This window comes from Arvicola amphibius, chromosome 6 (genome assembly GCF_903992535.2).
Source record: "Arvicola amphibius chromosome 6, mArvAmp1.2, whole genome shotgun sequence".
Classification (NCBI taxonomy): Eukaryota; Metazoa; Chordata; class Mammalia; order Rodentia; family Cricetidae; genus Arvicola; species Arvicola amphibius.
In genome coordinates this window covers 33,122,440-33,139,620 of record NC_052052.2, presented here as the reverse complement: position 1 = coordinate 33,139,620, position 17,181 = coordinate 33,122,440, and the positions used below count along the sequence as shown (strand labels likewise).

At 43.3% G+C, this 17,181-nt stretch overlaps 1 pseudogene; it reads right to left on the bottom strand.

The window, feature by feature from the left end:
• Window positions 1–550: 550 nt before the first annotated feature.
• On the bottom strand, window positions 551–14,617 carry LOC119817226 (annotated as a pseudogene).
• Between the last annotated feature and the right edge of the window lie 2,564 nt (window positions 14,618–17,181).

Sequence of the window (17,181 nt, the reverse complement as noted above, 5' to 3'; positions counted from 1 at the left end):
TCACAGTAAAAAAGAAAAAAAACATAATGGAATATATCCATAAACAGTACCAAGCGAATGTTTGACATGAGAAGGTTCTCAGAAACTCAGTGGAGCAAGAAGTTCCAAGGGGCAGCTGTGGTGGAGGAAGGCTGCAGCGGTGCTAACCCAGGCTGTTTAATGCCTTTCCTATTGATTCTACAAGGCATTCACAGGAAACACAGATTAACTACGCTTTATACTTTGCCTTCTTACATAACAACTTTCAGCTTTGTTATGATGTGTGGGCAGCTGTTTAACTAGCTGACATAATAATTAACAAATATACAATGTGCTAAAAATAAAAATAAAATTGGAGGAAGTCGCCAAATTGTTTAAATTTTTAACCTAGTAAAGTATTTTGAAAATGGTAGTTAGGTACTATTTCTATACTTGGAACAAGTTAAAATCATACTATGATGGAAAAAGAAATTCTAAATGATTTCTGTGGCTGAAGATATGGGCTCAAGATTCCTAGGCCAGCGTGTGTGTGTGTTTATGTGGTATGTAGCTTAGAAAACAGCTTCGGGCTTCATGCCTCTCCCCAGGCACCATCTTCCTTAGTTGCTTTATTTTGTTTCTTGAAAGCCACTAAGCGGTAGAGCTTGCCCGTTGGGTCAGGTGTGCTAGCCGAGGAACCTCCCGAGCCACTTAAATTCCTCCTTCCACATACAACCCACTCTGTGCTACAAACATCAAGATTTACCACTCCGAGTTAATTGCACACCGGTGGATCCTGATCCTCGCCTGCTCTGCTGCAGACCACTGTTCACCTCTCTCCTTGAAGATCCCTGAACTTCAAGCCTCCTGTTGCCCCTGACTGTCTCGATCACCTACAGCTGCTGATCTTACTCCACGTGGGAAGAAATGTTTGCAAGACTTCCAGAGAGCAGACGGCTTTTTTAAGCGCTGTGCCCACCTGTCTTTCAGGCTCAGTGTGAACTAAATCAGGCGAGTCTGGTGTCTGTTGTTGCACAAGCACGTCCTCTTTCCATGCTTGTCTTCTGCAGAGCTGGCCTTCCTAACATTTCTAAGTATTTCCTGAAGCCCAAACCAGTTTCCCTTCTCTCTCTCAGCCCATCTACTCTTTGGAACCTATCCTTCCCCATGTCTTCAAACAGATCATTGAATGTTCCTTGAACTTCTGGACTTATCTACAGTAAATCTGTCTGTATTTGTGCCACTGTCCCTTAGCGGGCTCATGTCCTTATAACTCTGTGGAGTGAGGACTTGAGGCGACACCTCAGTATTACTTAGAATCCGCTGCCCCTCTACCCTCTTGTAACTCCCCCAGCTCCTTCTCTTGGTTGAGCACCAGGCTCTAACTGTTTGCCCGTTACTTCTTATTGCTCACAGGAGATAGTGCCATTTGGCTTCTGTCTTCTCTTATGCTATAATTACTGCCATTCTCAGAAGCGACTTCAGAGTCAGCCTGAAGACCTTGTTCCCATCACCTTCCTACAGTGACAGTCAATCACCTGTCCCCACGGTCACTTCCAGGATCTGACAAGATCTTGTCAGGACCAAAAGCTACTCTACTTTTTCTGCTTCTACAATCAGGAATCCAACTTTCTGACCACAGTCATCTACCCTCCAGCTTGCCTAGCAAGTTTGTTTACCTGCCCTTGTTTTTCCATTTCATCGGAACGCCAGTTCTTTGGCCCCTTTACTTTCTTCTTCTTATACTTTTGTGTCTCGTTTCCCTGCTTACTAGCATAACATTCCCAGGTCATCATTCCATTAAGTCTTTCTTGGTCTGTGCACTAAGCCCTTTCACCGGCTTTTTGGTGACCTCTTCCTCTTCTTCCATTAAGCCTTTGAACATGGACGTCTTCTAGGGATCTGTTCTAAGAGCTCTTCTCTGTTTATTAAACAGCCTCTCCTTATGTGGTGCAACTCTTCCTGTAACTTCGCTCCAATAAGCATGCGTCTAAGCCTCCTAGGCACACCTGTTGGAGTTCCAGGTGGCTCTAGCTACTCCCTGGCCTCTTCAATGGTTCTCTCCAAGTGACAGTTAATTCAGTGTGTCCAGAAGTAAAGTTGACAACACCCATTAAAACCATGTCTTTCCCAAATCTAAGCTATTTTGAAAATGTCCCTCTCTTCTTTTTCTGTCTTTCTTTTTTCTTTTTCTTTTCTTCTCCTTTCTTTCTTTCTTTCTTTTTTTTTTTTTTTTTGAGACAGGGTTTCTCTGTGAAACAGTCACAGTCCTGGCTATACTGGAACTCACTCTGTAGGCCAGGTTGGCCTCAAACTCACAGAAATCCTCCTGTCTCTGCCTCCCGAGTGCTGGGATTAAAGGTGTGTGCCACCACCACCTGGCTTTCTCTCTTTTTATTTTTATTTGCTGGAGGTAGGATTTTGTTATGTAGCCCTGGGCAGCCTGGAACTTGATATGTAGACCAAAATCATGGCAATCCTCTTGCCTCAGCCTCTCAAGTGAAAGGCCCGTGTTACCATGTCCACCTCTCTTGATTTTTATTTTATAAACTCTGTTATAAGAAAAACTCACGCATAAATGAAAACATCACACACCAAAATTAACCAGACCCCAAATTTATACAACTTAATGAGTGTGCATACAGTTAGAATTGGCATTTGAAACAGAGGCTGTGAAGCACCACATTAAAATTTACCCTTTCAATTTGAATATATTTTATGTATTTATCCATAAATACTGTCTTGTTGATTTATTTGCTTATTTTATTTTATCATTTTATTAGTTCCTGCCTTTTTATTAACTCACACACACAACTCCTTGTCTTCTGGTTTGATGAAGCAGTAAGTCAGACAACACCTGCCACAGTAATGTCTGTCAGAGTGGCTGCACATGGCACCTCCTGACCACATTCATAAGAAGAGCACTCTTGGTGCAGGCGACTTACGGTGCCATTGTCATCCGCCTTTCGGTATTTCAGCACAGCCAACTTAACCTTCCTTTCCTGCCCATTCTTCCCGGAAATGCTGTAAGACTTCGTCCTCTCCTCAGCACCACCACGAAGTCTCAACACAGGATGTAGGGGTGTGGGGGGATTCCTTTTGAATGCTGTACTCAGAGTACAGCATCACCCAGCGGCTTACCAACAAAGAGCTTTTGCTGCTCAGCAGGAATTCCCTCCTGATCCCGGATGGTAGCCTTGACGGTTTCCACAGTGTCTGTGGGTTCAGTCCCGAGCATGATGTCTCCCTGTAAGGGTCTTTATGAAAATCTGGATCTTGGTGGCTGTTCCACTGCAGCTGGTGGATTGGAAAGTATAAAAATATGTATATGCTATGCATACGTGGTTAGTCTAGAATTCACTATGTAGCCCAGGCTTGGCTCAAACTCATGGCAGTCCTCCTGCCTCCACCTCCCAAGTGTTGGGATTATATGTGTGCAGCACCATACGGATTTCTCTTCATATTTAAATAATCACCAAGACTTACTAGTTTTCTCCCCAAACTATTTTTCAATATTTTATACTTTCTCCATCGCTACTGCCACCACCCTAGTCCGACTCATTACTAATTACTCTTTCTCAACTCTCCATCTGATGAAGATTTTTTATTCTACCCAATATTTACCGTGAACCATGCACTCTATTGTTCTCAACCTTCCTTTAATACAGTTCCTCATGTTGTGTTGACCCCAGCCATAAAATTCTTTTTGTTGTTACTCTAATTTTGCTACTGCTATGAATTATAATGTAAATATCTGATTTTCAGGATACTGACAGTTTACCCCTGTGAAAGGGTCTTTCCATCCCCAAAGTTGTCTCCACGCACAGGTTGAGAATTGCCATGCTAAAACATAGTGCTTCTTTCTCTTTTTAAAGGATTTTTTTTTTTATACTTAAGAGTGTTTGCCTGTATGTATGTGCGTCATGTCTGTGACTGGTACTGGAGGAGGCCGGAAGATGGCACTGATCCCCTGGAACCGGAGTTACAGAAGGTTGTGAGCCACCATCTGGGTGCTGGGAACTGAACACAGGTCCTGAAGAGCAGTAAATGTTCTTAACTGCTGAGCCATTTCTACAGCCTCAGAATATAGTGCTTTAAAGAGTCATTTGCCTGGATCATTTAAATAACTGATTTCAGCTGGGCATAGGGGCGCAGTCATGTGATTCTGGGGCAGGAGATTTGGAAGTTAAAGGTCATTTTTGGCTACAGAGCAAGTTCAAGCCTAGCCTAGACTACCTGACAAAGATAGATAGATAGATAGATAGATAGATAGATAGATGTCTTCTTACGTCATTCTTCTACTGTGATATGTTGTCTGAGGTTTCTGTCCTGCCCGGTTCCCACAATTGTTAAGTCCCAAAGAAATCACACAGAGGTCTACATTAACTATAATCTGATTGGCCTATTAGCTCAGGCTTCTTATTAACTCTTATAACTTATATTAGCCCATTATTCTAGTATATGTTAGCCACATGGCTCAGTACCTTTTTCAATGGGGCAGTCACATCTTGCTTCTTCTGTGGTCGGGTCAGGACTCCAGAGGAATGGGCTTCCTCCTTCCAAGAATTCTCCTGTTCTCATTGACCTGCCTCTACTTCCTGTCTGGTTGTCCCGCCTATACTTCCTGCCTGGCTACCGGCCAATCAGCATTTATTTAAAATATAATTGACAGAATACAGACCATTCTCCCACAACAGTGATAGATAATTTTATATATCAGTCTGAGCGACTTAAAGGATGCTCAGATAGCTGGTAAACCGTCATCTCTGGAAATGTTTGTGAGGATGTTTCTGGACAAGACTAACATTAGAATAAGCAGATTGCTATAGTTTTACATAGACTTGAGTGTCCCTTACAGCTTTGGTTCATTTGTTAAAGGTTGAGTCCTTAGCTTGGTGCTGTTGAAGGTTGTAGAACTCTTAGGAAATCTTACGGGAAAAGATTGAGAGATTGTTAATGGAGGGGATATTGAGATCTCCGTCCAGACTTTCTCTTGCTTCCACTGCCATAAGGTGATCAGCTTTGCCGTTCTTGCTCCCTCACCAGGATGCATTTTTGGATGCTGGCCCCAAAACTACAGGCATCAACAATGTATTGAAAGTTTAAAAAAAATCACAAGCCAAAATAAACCTTTCTTCCTCATCTTTATCTCAGATATCTGTTACAGTACTGGAAAGCTGGCTAACACACCAGACGATCCACAGACAGTCGGGATGGAACAAAAAAGTGAAAGAAGTGTGAATTTTCTGTCCCTTTCCTTGATGTGAGATCTATCTTCTCTGCCTTCAGACATCAGAATTCAGGTCCTCACATGTAGCATTTGAGAACACTGAGCATTGGCCTTCCAGTTCTCAGATAAAAACACCAGGAGGTATCCTGGTTTTTCAGCTGACAGAGGGTAAAAGAGGGAACTTCTCAACCTCTATAATCATGTAAATCAATTCCCATAATAAATTCCCCCTTATGCATATACATATATTCTATTGGTCCCATTTCTCTGGGGAATTTAATATACCCTGCCAATCTACTTTCCCCATGGGAGATAGTCTTTTTCCTTTTCTCTTTTTCTCCCCCACCCCTGCTGTATGTTAAAATGCAAATCTGATTTTTTTCACCACTTGATGTAAGGACCAAATCAGATTAAGTATATAAAGGATTTAGAAAGTGCCAGGCACTCAAATAGTCGCTAAATGTAAGTAGTGGAAATACATTGACTAATTCAGCGAATGAGTTTGGATTAACTGGTCAGTCACCAAAGAAAGAAAGAAAAGAAGGAAGGAAGGAAAAAAGGAAGGAAGAAAGGAAAGAAGGTAGGGAGGAAGAAAGAAAGGAAGAAAAAAAAGACTTATCATTACCTTATTCCTTAGACTCAAAGGGAAAAAAGAAAACCACAAAAACTCTTGAAGAAAATACATGGAAATTCTATGTAATCTTGGAGGTGAAGTAAAGCTTTCAAGACACATTCCCAAAGCCAGAAGATATCAAATCCTAGGTGCAAACAGATGTAAGCATCTTGTACAGTATAAGGGGCATAAATTATACCAAAGAACAACAAACAGAAATCTTTTTAATGTTTAACTGAGAAGTGCTAATAACCAAAAGAGAAACCACCAATAAACACTATGGGAAGTTCAAATTGCACACACAGACAATTTACAAAATATGAACCAAAGTGATCATAGAAAAATCATAAACCATAAAAGGAAAATAGAAACAAAAATGAGGTATTTATATGTTGATAAAATTAGGAACACTGATTCTGCTCACAAGTAAGAAAATGGGATGCTTTAGATAATAATATAAATTTGGAAATAGTTTGACAATAGGTTAGCACAATATAAAATATGCGTTCCTTTTAAGATAGTAATCTCACTCCCAGACATTTGAAGATTTAAATAATTCAAGATAGACATGTCCCAAGAATGTTCACTGCATAATTTATAATAAGATTAGAAATAAATACTTACCAAAACACAGCTCGTGCCTGTAACCCAGAACTTTAGAGGTGGAGGCAAGAGAATTAAGAATTCAAGGTCATCCATATAGTGATTTGTAGGTCTCATGAATTACATGAGACTCTGTCTCAAAAATATGAATAAATAAAAAATAGAATGTACCAAGCAACCCTGGTGGTTTTTAAAAGTGATCTCATGTTTTCTTTAAAAAATTAAATTTTAATATTTTTAATTATGTCTGTGCTGTTATGTGCATAAAAGTGTAAGTACTCAAACATGGACATGTTGGATTTCCCTGGAGCTGGAGTTACAGATGGTTGTGAGGCACCTCATGTAGATTCTGGGAACCAAACTCAGGTCCTTGCAAGAGCAGCAGACAATCGTAACTGTGAACCATCTCCAGCCCCACAGCCCAGGTACTGATGCTAGGGATAAAGGAAAATTAAAGAGACCAAGATGCGGTCCCTTATCTTACAGGTTATGTTCTAAGAAAAAAAATACCTTGAAGTGATGGCAAATGCTCTGAAGATACAACTATCCCCTTTGAGATGCTGTATAACAGTAACCAGAGCAGGAGTGTCTTTGGTAAGATAGACCCCAAAAGCCTCTATGGTGGGAGGCAGTGTCTCCCCATGAAAGCTACAGCTTGGAAGTAGACTAGGAAGTCTTTTACGTGCCAGTAGCCCCAACAGATACGCTAAGGGGAAGTGTCTACCAGTATCCCCAACGTGTACGCTAAGGGGGAGTGTGTGCTTGCGTACCAAGACTGTCAGTCTAGGATTAAACAAAACAGTCTTCTGATGGTACAAAATCAAGAATACTCTACCTATGCGAGGTAGTGGTGGTGCACACCTGTAATCTCAGCACTCAGGAGGCAGAGGCAGGTGGATCTCTGAGTTCCAGCCCACCTGGTCTACAGAGTGAGTTCCAGGAGAGCCAGGATTACACAGAGAAAACCTGTCTCAAAAAAAAAAAAAAAAAAAAAAAAAAAAAAAAAAAAAAAACAGAAACAAGAGGCTGGCAGTGGTGGTAAACACCTTTAATCCCAGCACTCGGGAGGCAGAGGCAGGTGGATCTCTGTGAGTTTGAGGTCAGCCTGGGCTACAAGAGCTAGTTCCAGGACAGTCATCAAAGCTACAGAGAAACCATGTCTCAGAAAACAAAAACAAAACAAAACAAAACAAAACCAAAAACGAAAACAAAAAAAGCAGAAACAAAAGAGAAGCAAGAAAAGAATACTATATCTGATTAAGATGTCAACTCCACATATAAGCCAAATAAGACATTCCTAAACATGTAAGAGTTTAGAAAATTAAAAGTACTATCGCTACTCTGGGAGAGAGTACTTTAGATTGAATCAGACCAGCTAAGAGATTAACAAAGATTCTGGGGCCGAGGAACTAAGTGGGCATTCAACATCAGAAACTCAATGGCACAGTGACTTCAAGGTTCTGAGGGGAAGAGAATGAAACCCATGAATCGTGTTCTCCGCCCAGTTGTCCTTCAAGTTCAATAGCAGGGGACACAATTGGACACGCTTGCAAATGTTTTCCAAAGGAAGCTTAGCTGGTGGACTTTCCTGATCAATTGCACTAAAATTTTGCAGCTAACACTGGATGCTTGTGAAACTGGTTCTTCCTCCCCCATCTATCACACACTGAAATCAAACTCCCAATTAGTTAGCATTAGGAGGTACAATTACCTTTGGGAGGTAATTAAGCCACTTATAAAAAAGACCTTAGCTTGCCACCAGGTGAGGACAGAGCTAGAAGTCAACTACCTGTCTACCACATAGGTGGCTGTGGTTCTGTTCTCTCACCATCACCAAAACCCAACCAACCCCATACCCTGACCTCAGTCTCCCAGACGGTGAGAAACAATTTCTTGTCTTTTTGTTTTGTTTTGTTTTTCAAGACAGGGTTTCTCTGTAGCTTTGGTGCCTGTCTTGGCACTCACTCTGTAGACCAGGCTGGCCTCGAACTCACAGAGATCCACCTGCCTCCAGTTTCTAGTCATTTACAAGCCTCTCAACTAATGGCGCTTTGTTCCTGTGGTGGCCGTGTGTGTGTGGTGCAGTGTGGGGTGTTGTTCATTTGTTGAGGTGAGGGTTTGTAAGGTAGCCTAGGTCCCAGGTTAGTCTTGAACTCCAGTGTCTTAGGCTGGCTTTGAAATCTTGGTTACTCTGCTTTAGCTCCATGAGTGCTAGGGTTACAGGCAAGTGTGGCCATGTCCAACTTTGACACTTTGTAATAACAGCCCACACTTGGATACTCATTCATAGATCTTAGTAAAGCTGTCTTAGTCATAAAGAAAGTGTATATTGCTGCTATTTTGCTTCATTTTCTTAGTTAAAAGTGAACATGTGTAAATTTTCAAATGTTTATTGGAAATGTTAATATTGGAATGTTAATGTCTGTGACTTTCCTAATTCCTGTGTCTTGATCAAGTGGGGGTTATTGCCTTACTCACTGGTGGACTCTTTTGGTATTTGCAACTATTAATGCTTTACTCATTATAGACATTGCAAATACGTCGCTCCATTCTATCATGGCTTTCAATTTTGTTTATTGTATTTTTAACTCTATAATTTAATTTTAAAATTGTCTTGGTAAACTTTTAGATTTTAGATCTTACGATAAAAAGAGAATTTCACCAGGTGGTAGTGGCACAGACCTTTAATTCCAGCACTTTGGAGGCAGAGGCAGGAGGATCTCTGTGAGTTTGAGGCTAGACTGGTCTACAGAGCAAATTCCAGTACAGCCAGAGATACACAAAGAAACCCTGTTTTAAAAATACGTTTTCAGTCACAAGATTTAAAACATACTCTCCTGACCTAGTCCTTGTTCACTGAGCTTTCTCCCAGACAACACTTTAAGATACAGTCTCTTTGTCTGCTTCCTAGCTTTGATGTAATTGGGTGTTCTGAAGCACATTTCTATCATGGACGTCTTCTGTTTATCACTAGGACTTAACCAATGCACTACCTCATTTATTGTGAAATAAACAAGACCCTGTTCTTCATAAAAACAAACAAACGAAAACCCCATGCTCTCCTATGTTTTCTCTTACCTCACAATTCCATCTTTTCATTACCTTTCTAGGTATTAGAGTCCTATAAATCAAAATTATAAAATTTAGGTGAGGGGGGATAGGTGGGGACTGGAGAGATGGCTCAACAGTTAAGAGCACCTGTGTTGAGCAGCTCACAACCGCCTGTTCCTTCAGGACCAGGCAATGATGCCTATTTCTGTCGTCCATGGATACCTATACACTCAGATACACACACATCTAAAAATTAAACATATTAGATTATCTGACTCACAGCGAACAAAGACAAAGTGCAAACCCGGATACCAGCTGATATGCAATGAAAGTACAAATCAGAGGAAAGACACTTTTTTTTTTTTACCAGAATGTTTGAAACCTTATCAAAGACATCATCAGTCTATAAATGCCTGTAAAATAAAATTAGCAAAATGGACAGGGGTTGGAGAGTTGGCTCAATGGTTAAAAGCTCTTGTTGCTCTTGGAGAGGACCAAGCTTTGATTCCCAGTACCTACTCGACAGCTCACAACCATCTGTAACTCCAGTTCCAGGAGATCTGGAACTCCATAGACACCAGGCATGGAAGTAGTACATATAAACACATGCAGGCAACTACTACACGTAAAATAACAAACACTCCTACACATAAAATAACAAAATAAATTCATATTTTAAAAGTTAAGAATAATAATGAAAGATTAGTGAACTGATACTCTCATAGGATTTACAGAATTAATAATAAAAAGAAAAGAATATTTTATCCATATCCAAAATGAGAAGGATGCTGGCATCTAAACTAGATACATATAACCTACACCGGGACAGGGCCTCTAAACTAGGTACATGTAACATACACAGGACAGGGCCTCTCATCAGCCATAGTAAGTAGGTGGCCTGAAGACTCATGGCTGAAATCGTCAAGGTCCTTCCTAGTGCTTTTCTCCCTTGTACAGGACACAACCAGCTACCGGCTATTTCTTTGCCTTTCACTATTCCAAGCTGTACTACAAATCATGTTGAAATCTGCTCCTGAGAGGTGTCATTACCTGGAGTCAGAGAGCAGTTCCCGAGGGTCCGGGAGACGTGGAGCCCCTTTCATTACCTGTTGATTAAGTTCAAGTCTCCCAAGGACTCCTAGATTGGTGAGTTATGCACAATAACTATTGTAGTTTCCTCTTAGAAAACAGGACAGACTGGGGCAGGGTCGAATAATGCGTGACGGTGTGTGACAGATGAAAAACTGGTACAGGAGAGGTGCTGAAGGCTTTTAGGGCTGGGATGAGTGAGGCAGGGAAGGAGGAGGATGGGCTTGCCAGTCACGTGATGGTGAGAGCTGCAGCCCAGAAACAGTGTAGACCAGGCAGGAAGTGGCCACAGTCATCTCCACAAGGCCAACTCTAAATTCTAGACTTGCAGTAGATTCTCTCTGTCCTCGGGGTGCAGCCTAACCCCTGGCGAGCTTGTGTTAGATGAATGCTAAGTGACTCATTACAATCAGCACAAGACTTTTCAAGTGAATTGGTGTTTTCAGGTATTTAAAGTTTGGAGGCCAAAACAGTGCTTATCTTGCCAACTTACCAATGTTCTTAGCTTGTTTTCCTTGGTACGACGCTTACTGAGAATCCATACTGCAAAACAATCCTGGCAATGACTCCGGACTGACCTACAGGTAAGCAAAGAGACTCAGAGACTGTTCAGAGACAGAAAATGACCCCAGACATTAGAGAGTATAATCCCAGGACTCAGGAAACAGAGGCAGGATGACCAGGAATTCAAAGCTACCCTCAGCTTCATATTGAATTTGAGGCCAGCCTGGGCTTTATGAGACCTTGTCTCCAAGGAAAAAATAGAAGGAAATAAAATTTGTCCTATTATTTTTCTGAAAAGTAATTATTTTCACTTTTATAATGATAAAATTTGAGCCGTGGGTAAGTACAATAGTGGCCTTTGAATTTCTTGAGCACACCTACCTATCAGTTAAAATAATATACACTGTTTCCTATATATGTAGATTTATTTATAAAATACCATAATCAGTTAATAACTTAAGGTACAATATATTCATAGGAAGAGTCATTATAATATGTCTAAATACATACTTTTTAATTTATTTGTTTCTTTTCATGACTGAGTCTCACTATATAGCCTTGACTGACTGGCCGGCCTAAAACTCGATATGCTATATAAACCAGGCCAGCTTCAAACTCACAGAGATCCGCCTGCCTCTGCCTCTCAAGTGCTAGGATTAAAGGCTTGTGCTACTCCCTCCTCCCCTGCTTTTTAAAGACAGCAAATAGGTTTATTCAGTAAACTAGAAGCAGTAGTAAACATGACAGTAACAGAAGTCTATTCAGCCAGTTCTCTCTCTCTCTCTCTCTCTCTCTCTCTCTCTCTCTCTCTCTCTCTCTCTCTCTCTCTCTCTCTGTCGAGGTAGGGTTTCTCTGTGTAGCCCTGGCTGTCCTGGAACTAGCTGTGTCTTGAACTCACAGAGATCACCTGCCTCCGCCGCCCGAGTGCCGGGATTAAAGGCATGCACCACCACTGCCCGGCCCATTATCTGTTTTCTGGGCCCTTTCTCTCACCTGCTCTTCCCCTTGAAACTGCCTTCAGCCTCTTCCTTCACTTTCTGCTCTGAAGAGAGGACATAGCCTCAACCATGCAACTCCTCTTCTAAGTTTCTTCCGAGCACCTTGTTGCACATGTGTCTTCTGTTCATCTGCTGTGGCCTGTTTGTTTTAACAGATAAGCAGACTTGATTGGGCAAACCTGCATTTCTCTGCATCCGCATCTCCATCAGAGTGCGTTATCTCTACCCTGACAGGCAGCTGAATGACTTCCTAAGGAAGGTGCTTGTCTCGACATGCGTATCAATCAGCAAGACCCAGTTTCTTCTCCTTCCTCTTCCTCTTCTTTTTTACATTAGGAATGCACATACATTGTAGTTTGGTTCTAGCTAGGATTTTTTTTCTTACCTAAGGAATCATCTTTGAAGAGCACCTAGCCTACAGGATTGCTTCAGATATATGGTCAGCAGTCTTCAAAATGGTGCTCCCTTCTCACTTCAGAGTCTCCCTGAGGATGCTGTGCTGAGGAAGACGTGTGTGCATCCCTGCCTGGACAGGTGGTCCTGGTTGCATTGTGTTGTTGTTGTTTGGTTTTACAAATTGACACAAGCTAGAGAGTTATCTGGGAAGAAGGATCTCAATTAAGAAAATGCCTCCAGGGGCTGGAGAGATGGTTCAGGAGTTAAGAGCACTGACTGCTCTTTCAGAGGACCTGGGTTCAGTTCCTTGCAACCACACGACAGCTCACACCTGTCTGTAACTTCAGTTTCAGGGACTGACACCTATGACAAAACATCAATGCACATAGTAACACATATATATATATGTTACTATGTGCATTGATATATATATGTGTGTGTGTGTGTTTTATTACTATAAACAATATATATATATATATATATATATATATATATATATATATATATATATATGGCCTCCATCAGTAATATAGACAAGTCTATAGGGAATATTCTTGATTAATGCTGAACCTGGGGAGGGCTCAGCCCATTATGGACGGTGCCACCCCTAGGCAGGTATTCCTGGGTGGTAAAAGAAAGCTGGCTGAGCAAGCCATGGGGAGCAAGCCAGTAAGCAGCACTCCTCCATGGCCTTTGCATCAGGTCCTGCATCCAGGTTCCTGCGTTGCTTGAGTTCCTGCCTCGGCTTCCCTCTGATGGACTGTGATCAGGACTTAGAAGCCAAATAAACCCTCTCCTCTTCAAGATTTTATTCCCCCATGGTGTTTTTTTTACAGCAATAGAAAGTAAACTAAGGCACGTGTTCTCTGGGTCTTTCTGTCCACTGGCATAGTAGACGAACCTACTCTGAGTGTGGTAGCACAGCATGGTCTTTCTGTTTTAAGGCCCTAGTACTCAGTCCTGCTCATCGTAATTTTCTGTTGGCAACCACAAGAAGAGATGGAATTTCTAGTGGACTCGTTCATGGAAGAGACTTTCAGAAGAGACCCCATGTCACTGAAGTGGGAGCCTGTGGCCCTAGGACTTACCCAGACCCAATTAGAGGCTAGTTTCCCTACCATGCCTGATATATGACCACACCATCACACATCAGGGTCAGGACCTGATTGTGTCTTCTTCACCAATGTGGCCACTGCAGGGAGCGTCTAAGAGATGATAGGCAGGAAGATGGGAGGAGGCAGGTCCCACCATCCCAGATGTCAGACAATTTAACTATTGGGTAGTTAGTGTCTTGACTCCAAGGAATGTTGCTGAAACCTTATGCCCAAGTAGGTGCAGGGTGCAATGCCACCCTCCCACCATAACAATGACTTGCCCTTCCCACCTCTTCTGCAGGTGACTGACCCCTTCCATGACTTGCTTGGAAAAGCAAAACAATTCCCCTGCCACTCGTTGATATACCTTCTGTTTCTGACAGTGGACATGTTAGGCAGCAGCATCTCTATGTCCCTGCCTGCCAAAGGACTGAAGGTCTTTCTGTTGTGTGTCTTGAGATAGGATGTTACATAGCTTATGCTGGCCCAGAACTCACAATGTAGCTGATTGCTTTGAACTCCTGATTCTCTGGCCTCCTCCTCCTCCCAGGAGTGTATCACTACATCTAGCTAAGACTCAGGGTCTTTGATGATCTGGAAGTCAACCTTTCCCTTCCATAACCCCTTCTGAGATAGAATTATTTGAACTTGATCAGAAATCTCAACATCAAACTAAATATATCACTCTTAACCTAAATAAATCTTGGTTCATCTCTCTACCTTCTTCCTTTTGAAGACCTTAGGAATTTACTCCCAAATGCCCGAAATGAGCCCAAAAAAGTAACCCCTACCCTTAGACCCCAACAATTCATTTAATACAGCAAGCTGGAGAGGGAGATACTGTCATTATCGCATCTTATATATAAGTGGAGAAGCTGAGTCCTGAGACAGTCAGCTTTGTCTAAAGTCAGGCTGAGGCACCTGTGTGAGGGGGTCTCCTGGCTGATGGTGAGCTGGCATTTGAACCCAGGCAGTCCTCCTTCAGAGCTCGGCTGCTCACCACCACACTAGGTGTGGTAATCAGCTTCACACAGACAACTGATGCCTCCTCAGATGCTGCAAAACACGTCTCTGAGCACATGAGAGAGCCTTATTGATCTGTGTCCCACAGGCTATCCAAATACTGCCTTCTCCCCAGCTGCCTTTCAGCTAAATTGCTTCTCCCCCAAAGACCTTCTCCCACTGAAACTCTGAACTGTGGCTTCAAGTGTCCTTCATTTTGATCCTCCTCAAGGCCCTTGGGATCCCCATGGACACCTTCATTGGTGGTCCTGTCTGCTTTCAATGATATTTCTTCACACTCCTCCAGGGAACACCTGCAGTGTTCCCTAGCTGAATGTTTACCCCTCTTTCTGGGAGGAAGATGAAAGCAAGGAGAGCCGGGTACACAGACATCCATCAACTTGAGCTTTTGATCTCTCTGCCCGGGAAGCAGATTTCACATCCAAGCCAACTGCAACATGTTTTACTAGTGAGGCCTCCTAGGCTACCCCATCCAGGCTGGAATGGGATCTGCACAGTGGCGAGACTTCAATGCCATGCTCGTCAAGGGCCCAGGCCTTGCTTTGCTGTGGGAGCAGAGAACACTATGCAGAACACGGTCTGTTCCTGAGCAACCCTGAATCCCAGACTTAGGACTTTCTCCAACGGTACTGCCCAGTATACATGCATGCCTGGAGCCACAGATGGCAGGAGCAGAGAGGAACCTGATTGGCCCCAAGCTCAGCCCCAACCCCTATCCAGGGCTGCATCCTTGAGTCTTTGTGTTCCGATTCAAGACCTGGTAGATAACCTGGGTTCGTGGCTCTCTGGGAGAAAAGGGATTTGTGAGCAGATGAAGGTCTTCCACGAGGGTATGGCAGGCAGCAGCTGGAGTGGAAGGAAAGCATTCAGTGAGCACAAGAAGGGGTGGGGGTCGGGGGAGCCAGCTGTGGCTGGGGCCAGACAGCTGGCTAGCCAGAAGAACCCCTTCTGGATGTCATTCGGGGCTCGAGTGCGCCCTCAGCAGGGTAAGTTATTACAGTGCCCTTACAAATATAAAGTGCTGCGCAAACACTAAATCTAGAACGGCTAATAATTTTGTTATGTTAAAGCATTCGTGTCAGGTAATTAATGTACTCATTGTGATCATTTAATTTTATGGCAGGTAGTATAGGGCTGGACAGAAATAGGGCTCTTTGGCCCAGTCCCCTCATTTCTCATTAGATTAGCCAGCAGTATGTTCTCTCTCTCTCTCGCTGCACCAAGGCTTTGCCTGAGGGAGCTGCTGCAGGGGATCAACCCCAGAGCCTCAACCTAGACCACAGGCTGGAAGGTTTCTTCTTCCTTGGCCCCTGGTGCCTACAGGTCCTGGTGCCCCCTGGTGGTGCCTGTGACGCTATCATTTCCTCCAAGGAAATTCGCAGTCCCATGAGTGGTCAAGAGAAAACTAGTCTCCTGGATATATATACACATTCCCTTTGACAAGAGTGTCTCAGTCTCTACAAGCTAGGCAAAGTGAGGGAGCTGGCGCTGCCATGTGATCTTCTGAGATCACCAAGGACGGAGGAAGGCTCTGCAGCAGAAAGCACCCTGGGGGTGGAGGAAGGGACTGGGAGGGACTCAGGCTGAGCTGTCTTGCCCCAGAAAACCCCAAGTGAAACTCTCCAGGCTCCTGCCCACAGCCCAGAACACCATAGCACTGTTCTTGCTCTTTGCCCTGTCTGCTGAGGGCCGTGTTGTAAGCAGGACACCGTCTTCCCTCAGTCCTCTCTATTCCTTCTCCCTGCCCATCATCCCCCTGCCTCCTCAACACACTCCAAGCCAAGGTAGCCTCTCCTCCTTCAAACTGTTCTGTCATCTTCTTTGTTAGGAACTCTGCCTTTTTAAGTAGGTCCCAATGAAGAGCATCCCCTTCCACCTGCCCTCAGTCACAAGCAGTCCATTGTCCCAGAAAGAGGCTCAAGGTGGCATGGTTAGGCCTTGCTCGTGCACTGAACAAGTCCCTCAACTTTATACCTGCCGGCGTCCACTTGAATGTGTGGACATCTAACTCCATCTCCACCCTCTTTCCTGACTCCTGTGTGCTTGGAGGAGGTGACCAGATGGCTTCACAGTGCAGGATATATTGATTTGCTGTGATACTCACTGAGGTATATATCTCACAGACTCTTCGACTGTGACTGATGTTTTCCCTCCTCCCTGCTCTCTCTCTGTCTCTTTCTGTCTGTCTCTGTCTCTTTCTCTCTGTGTATCTGTCTGTCTGTCTGTCTGTTTTACTCTCACTTTGCCTGGATGTCCCTTCCTTTTAGGAGATAGGAGGAATAGCATCCAGTCTGTCCAAATAACTAATATGTTTATCACCAGTCTGAAAACCAGAAAGGTTTTCAATATATCCTCCTCATAGTATTTTTCTTTACTAAAGTCAGTCACAGTCTTCTGGATGACCCATAAACTCCAGGCTACTTGTCATCCAGTAGGAGCACCCCAGCCACAGCTAACTGGATCAGGGATGGGCACCTGACCTGACCCAGAGACAGCCAATCTTTGGACCGCAGACCCAGCTAGCTGATCATGGCCCTGCCAGTCTCAGAATTAGCATGTATTTAAGAAACTCAGTGCACAGTAGGACTACTCTTCTCTCAGTTGAGGTGACACACAAACTTC